Genomic DNA, 7,082 nt, shown 5'->3' on the forward strand with positions numbered 1-7,082 from the left:
TGCGTGATGTATCAAGGGCATCACGCCCATGGGGCGGGCACCCTGACTGCCTGGGCACAGCATCATGGGGTTCAGGCCTGAGCTGGGGCCAGCCAGGCACCTCCCTGAAGCCAGCACTGCTCACCTGGGTCTGAGCTGGCCCAGCTTCACACCTGCTGGTGTGTGCACTCTCAGGGCTGTCATTTCAAGTCTTGTCCATGCAGCCCCTTTGTGCCTCCTTGAGACTGGCATGAAGGGCAGAAAGTGCCTTCTTCTACCAGTGCTGCACACCAGGCAGAAACCCAGTGGGCCTCTGAGGGCTCTGTGTGTCTCACGCTGTGGCTATCAAGCTAAAAAAGCCTGATGGGTGAGTGTGGGGGAGAGAAGGTGTTGAAGCATCCCTTCAGCATTCATGGTCTGTGTGCTCTGAGTTGGTGCCTGACCTCGCTATAGCCAGTGTGACAGAGAAGGTGCTTCCTGGGGGTGTTGTCTCATGGTGAAGAACACGTCTGCAAGGGTCAGATGGGCAGAAACCTCTCTCTGGGGGCTGCAATAGGAGCTGAGGCTCATGGGAAGAAGGGAAGAATCCCCCCTTTTAAATTCCAAAGTGGTCTCTTGTAGTTCGTGTTGCTCCCATTGAAGCAGAGATGTGCCTCCCTGCAAATCCCATGAGCTGGTTAGCAGTAGCCACAGCAGACATCGTGCTCCCAGTGCTGTGCTCTGAAACCACTGCCCGGTGCAGCAGCTCAGTGAGAGTTCCCAGCCCTTGCTGGGAAATAAAAGAAAGTGGGTGAAGGAGGGCAGTTAGCAACCTCTTTCTTAGTGTTTCTGGACCGGTAAGATTTTTGCAGCAGATGAGGATGCCGTGTGTGTGGCAGCAACCTCAGAGCTGCGGCCAGCCCCTGGTCAGCTGACACTGTGCTCATCCATTTCCACCACATTTCTTGTCCTTGTCTTTGAATGATGAAAGCTTTGAAAGAACAAGCGTGGCCTTCCTGCCGGTCACCCAGCCTGCCAGAGGAGCATCTTCCTTCTAGCCTTCCTGAGGGGATGATCTGTGCTGGTTTTTCCTCCTGGTGGAGCCCTTGAGTCAGCCAATGTTAATGTTTCTGTCACTGTTATCTACGGCCCCTTCTGGGAGTCAGTGGCTGGTGATGCTGGTGCGTTGGTGTTTCGCGTAGCCGCGTTTGTTTGCCGGGAGGATGCTGTGTGCCCGCTGTGCACGAATGCTGCAGGAATGCCCGTGCCCCTGCACACCCTGTGTGTGTGGGGATGTGCACACACACCACACGCACCAGCAGAACAGAGGGAGGAGCTGTCGAAGGCCAGGTGTTAGCAAACCCTCTCCCTGGAGCAGAAGGGCAAGGTGGGCACTGTAATTTTGCTGTTCAGAGGTGCTATTCCTGGTTTGCTGGCCCTCCTTCCCACAGCCTGGGCACACACGGGCAGTGGTCCCGCCCCATCGTACGTAATCCAGCTCTGGGAACCAGGGCTGCCCTGAGGATAGAACTGTGCTCTGCTAACTTTTGCTAAAGTTTTTTCAGCTTGAAACACAGGTAGATCTCAAGAATGGCTGGTTTTGGCCAGTGTGGAGCACACAATTCTGCTTTGAACAGTAACTTTGGCATTTGGCTGTTTGAGTGTAGTCACATGGGCAGGCTGGGGCATTCACTGTGGAATTTTGACCCTTAGAATGAAATCAAAGGATTTGTGAGTGAGACATGAAATTTCTATGACAGACAGCAGTACTGCCAATATTGCAGGTTCTTACGGAGTGCTACTAACCAGGTCCTGCCCTGCAGATCCTTTTTTACAAATATGCTTGAAGGGCTTACCTGGTAAATCTCCTCCTTCTATTGCTTTGGCCAGCACCATTCATCACTGCATTGGCTCCAGTGTGGCTGCTGATGGGTTCACAGGAACAAATCTGTATCATCAATCCCTTTTTGTGCTGTAGTCCACTGTTTGGTTACTGTTACTCTGGGAATGGCCTCCCAAAACTGCTGCAGCATCTCTAGTGAGCTTGTGGAAGTAGGAGAGCTGTCACAGAGAACTGCATGGACCAGCCTGGCATTAAGGGTGAGGTGTTGACTCCTGCCATGGGAACAGGCCATCTTCGGGGCTTGTTCCAAGGCCTTGCCTGTTCCTTTAGGAAATGCTTCTTGCTGCAGAGGCAGGGGGAGATCCTCACCAGCAGATAATGAAAAAAGATCAGCAGACTGATGGAAAGTTATTTTGGATGCTTCTGTGACTTCACTAGCAGGGACTGACTTTGGATTCTGTCCCTCTGGTGCCCAGTGAATGTCAGAAAAAAATCTGTGCTGGCACAGTGACAGCTGGATGTGATCTGCTCAAGGCTACCCTTGAAAGTCTCTCCTAAAGGTCGTATTCAACTCCGACCGAAATTGGGCCGCTGGGACGCTGTGGGCAGCTCTGCTGCTCACTGCCCTGCCCACGCTGTGCTGGCTGCCAGGGTGCTGCTGTGCCCCTCCAGCTGCAGCTCGGGCTGAAGTCCTGCCCGGCTTGGGCTTGGCTCCTGCTGATCCCAGAGTGCAGTGCCAGTGCCAGGGAAAGGCCTGCAGTGAGGCACTGGCCTGCCAGTCTGGGGCAGATGCTGACCACAACCAGGATTGCTTGTCCCAGCCTGGGCTCAGAGCGGGCTGCACGCTCATGAGGCTGGTATGGTTTTTATAAACCCCTCAAACAAGGTCCTCTTTTAGGTCACCCATAAGTTAGTTCTTTCAGTGATGAGGCTCCCAAAATCACACTGGAGGCTCTGGGTGGATACCAGAGGAGTTTGTGGGATTTTTTTTCTTGTCAATTGGCAGATCCAAGGGAACTGTTAAGAACAAGTCTCAACATCCAAATTTTTCCTTATCTGATAAAAGCCTCTGGCAGTGCAGCCTAAGCTGAACTTGAGAGCTTTAGGGAAAGTCTGCCTCCCCATCACTGGTCCTTACCCCACAGACATGGTTCTGAAGAGATTATGTATATATGGGTTGTTTTATGAGGAAATGCAAGAATCCTTTCCCAGCTGGTGGCCTTACCATGCAGGAGGTTGTCCAGCTCTGCACCTGTGCTGTATCTGCAGGCCTTTACCAAGCAGCCTGTCCCGGGCCCCTTGTGTCCTGATGATGGTCACCACTGCTGGCCTCTGCCATGGGGGTCTCCAGAATGGGGTGGGCTGTTTGCTGCTTCACAGGCAGTTTTGAGAGAATAATTGAAGGCAGACTGTGGTGGCACATCAGCCACCTCCTGAGAGACTGAAACCACTCAGGGAAGGGCTGGGGAGTACTGAAGGCGGTGACATGCCTTGGGTAGGAAAAGTATAACAAGCAAAAAACGTGCTGGTGGCAGTGGTAGAGACTTAGAGAGGCATCTAAGCACTCCTCAGTGCTTAGATGCCAGCAGCAGTGCCACAAAAGTTATCATCATACACAGACTCATGTGGTCACTCATGTCCTGCAAAAGCTTCACTGAGCTTTATCACCCCAGCTCTGGGGGATAAAACCTGGGGAACTGAACCCAATGGTGAGCAGCACAAATGCTAACTAATAAATATCTAATAATAGTACTGAATAATAACACTGGTGCTGCTATCTGCTCCCTTGGAAGTCACAGCAGAAGTAGCTTTGGGGGCCTGGAAAATCACAAGTACTGGGAATATTTGCTGCCAGTGTTAAACATGAGGAGCCCAGGGCAGACCTGGGGAGGCCTGAGCCCTGAAGGTTTCAGCCTCACTGTGGCTGGTGCCAATCCAACCTTGGCAGAAGCAATGCTAAGGACTGAGATGCCTCTGCTCTGAGCCACAGCCCTTCAGTGGAGAGATCCTCATTCCCCAAAGGAGGGCCTGTGCAGGTGGGCAAGTCTTGGCAGACACAGGACACAGGGAGCTTTAGACCTCTTTGAAGTGGTAATTACAGCTATGGAACAAGTATGATTCTCTACTAAACCGAATGTTTCATTATTAGGTCTCTAGCATTTGAAAACACATTTATGGGCCTTCACTGCTTTATTTGCTACTGGGTTAAGTTTTTGTGAGCTCAGGCTTGCTTTGATCCTCACAATATGGAGCAGGACTTGGGGTATCCTTTGGGAAAGTGGCAGCTGTGGAGCAGCTCCTCCAGACCAGACCTAAATCCAGGGACATCTAAACCATCTTTTGATGCACACAAACCCCCTCAGTACCTGCTTCTCTCTCAGACATCTCAGCTCTCCAGGTGGGAGGAAATCTGTGTTGCTGGGACCATAGGGGAGAATGGGCATTAAATGAGGCTCCAGGAAAACAGGGAAGTGTCTTTAAAATTTACCTCAGCTGTTGAATTCCTCTTGGTTAGGTAATGGAGAAGAGTTTCCATGAATGAACTTAAGCCAGGCTAGTGAATAAAGGCTGTTCCAATCTTGGTTGCAGGGTCCCAGGGCAGTGATAAAACCCATGGTGCAGAGGAGTACCAGTTTAGAGTTGCTATAGCAAGCATTTCTGCCCCATGAGAAAAGTCTTGCCTATCAGTTATTGTTGTCTTTTTTCTTTCAGTTTGAAGGGAAATAGAGTTAGATTACAGCTTATTAGACTGGAGAACTGAATGTTTTTATTAAATTACTTCATTCACAGTGTGTGAAATTGCTGGCTTCAGAGATGGGTGTTAGGGTAAGCCCTGACAGAGCTGCCTTGCTCCTTGCTCAGTCATCCCTCTGTCTCCTGCTTAGTCATCCCTCTGTGGGTTAATGGGATGGGGTCTGGAGGGGTCCTACAGCCAGTGCCATGTGTGCCTCATTTCTGGATTAACATCATCATGGAAAAAAAAAGCATTGCTTCGTTCATTTCGCCAGGATTCCTCTCATTAGAAGCCCCTTCCATGAAGTTGATCCAGTTTGCCTAATTCCTCCTTAGCAGAGCAGGGTGTAAAGCCAAAAAGTGTTTTCCCAACTTCTCCCACTCTGAGTAGGGTTTGCAGGCAGAGTGAGGAGAAGATGTCACCTGCTTTTGGAGCACCTTTGAAAGGACAGCAGCTGGCCAGTGCCACAAGCCCTACACCCAGGCAGAGGAACAAGGGGATGAGTCTTCCTCCTTGTAACCCCCAGTCCTCTTGAGCTATAAGGTTGTAAGGTAGTGGCCCCAGCCATGGGATGCACATCCTGCATCTGGTGCAGGCACGATGTTTTATGGCTATCAACAGGCTGCTGAGGCCAGACAAACTCATGGGGAAACATTTCCTGCTGCTGAGATAAATGCAGGGATTCTCACAGTAGGACATAGCCTACTGCAGTGCCTGTTTGCAACACTAAGTCACTGGATAAGAATTCTTCTGCATAATAATAATTTTTAAAAAATGTATTTTTAGCTGTCTTGGTCTTTTCTTTCTCTCCCCCTGCCGCCCCCCCCCCCCCCCCCCCGCCCACTCTGACCCCAGCTGATTTTATTCACCTTGGGCACATTAGATTTGCATACTTTAAAAACATGAGGTTCTTGAGAGGTGTGTTAAAGCACTTCTGCTACTTAGAATATTAACCTACATTTACTCTTGGTGCTGCTATAGTTTGTGGTATGATACCTGCATAAGCAAATCTTTCTCTTCCACATCCATTAGATGGAAGTAGCAGCACTGGCACAAGCTGACTGTATTTTAAGCTCAAATGGTGTTACCCAAAGCCCATAAACCAGAGACCTATTGCTGCCACTTCTTTTTCATTTGTGTCATTCTAATTCATTTCCCAGTTACTGCTGAGTATGGGTCCAAATTAACAGGGTCTGGTTAGTCTCACATCAACCACACAAAAAGTCAATTTTTTGGTCAGAAGTAGGAAAGACAATTTTTCCCTCCAAACAGGTACTTTTGCTTGTGAGGCTGAAAAATGGGAGTTTACCACAATTGCACATGCATCAGTGGTGTTCAACACAAATACTGCTTGTGCAGAGGGCTGGCTGTGGCTGGGGTGAGAACCATTTTCCGTAGACCTCAAAGATGGGAAGGCAGATCCTTACACAGGATACTGGTAAGTACAGAAGCACAGAATCACAGAATAGTTTAAACTGGAAGGGATCTTAAAGATAATCTCGCTCTAATTCCCCTGCTATGGGCTGGGACACTTTCCACTAAACCAGATGGCTCAAAGCCTCATCCAGCCTGGCCTTGAACACTGCCAGGTTGCTTTTCTTGGCACCCTGTTCCAGTGCCTCATCACCCCCACAGTAAACAATTTCTTCCTAATATCCAGTTCAAGACTACCCTCTTCCAGTACCATGGGGAGCCACTGGAAACAATGGACCCAGTCAGTGCCTGACAGTTGTGAGTCTGGAAGTGTGGCTTTGGTGTGCTAAGCACCTATAAAGCCCCATTCTCTGCTCTTTCTGCATAAAGTAATCCTTACACAAGTGAGGTGGAGGGTAAGTGTTTAGTTAAGTTAGAATGAAGGTGGAGTTTGTGCCATGCTGGGCAGGTATTCACCTTCCCTGAGGGCCAGCAGTGTTTCAGAATACACTAGAACAAACATCCATTTAAAATAAACTCAGAAACCTGTGAGGCTGCAGTCCTTTGGCAGAGTGCACCAGCCCTTGTGCAGTGCTGTGCAGTGTTGTGCAGTGCAGTGCTGTTGTGTGCAGTGCTGTGCTGTCCTGTGCAGTGTTGTGCAGTGCAGAGCTGTCCTGTGCAGTACAGTCATGTCCTATACAGTGCAGTGGTGTCCTGTGCTGTGCAGTGCTGTGCTGTTCTGTGCAGTGCTGTGCTGTTCTGTGCAGTGCTGTGCAGTGCTGTGCAGTGCTGTGCAGGGCTGTGCAGTGCTGTGCAGTGCTGTCCTGTCCTGTGCAGTGCTGTGCTGTTCTGTCCTGTGCAACACTGTCCTGTGCAGTCCTGTCCTGTGCAGTGCTGTGCAGTGCTGTGCAGTGCTGTCCTGTGCAGTGCAGTGCAGTGCTGTGCTGTGCTGTGCTGTGCTGTCCTGTCCTGTGCAGTGCTGTGCTGTCCTGTCCTGTGCAGTGCTGTGCTGTGCTGTCCTGTGCTGTGCAGTGCTGTGCTGTGTTGTGCAGTGCTGTGCAGTACTGTGCAGTGCTGTGCTGTGCAGTGCTGTGCAGTGCTGTACTGTCCTGTCCTGTGCAGTGCTGTGCAGTG

This window comes from Prinia subflava, chromosome 1 (assembly GCF_021018805.1).
Source record: "Prinia subflava isolate CZ2003 ecotype Zambia chromosome 1, Cam_Psub_1.2, whole genome shotgun sequence".
NCBI lineage: Eukaryota > Metazoa > Chordata > Aves > Passeriformes > Cisticolidae > Prinia > Prinia subflava.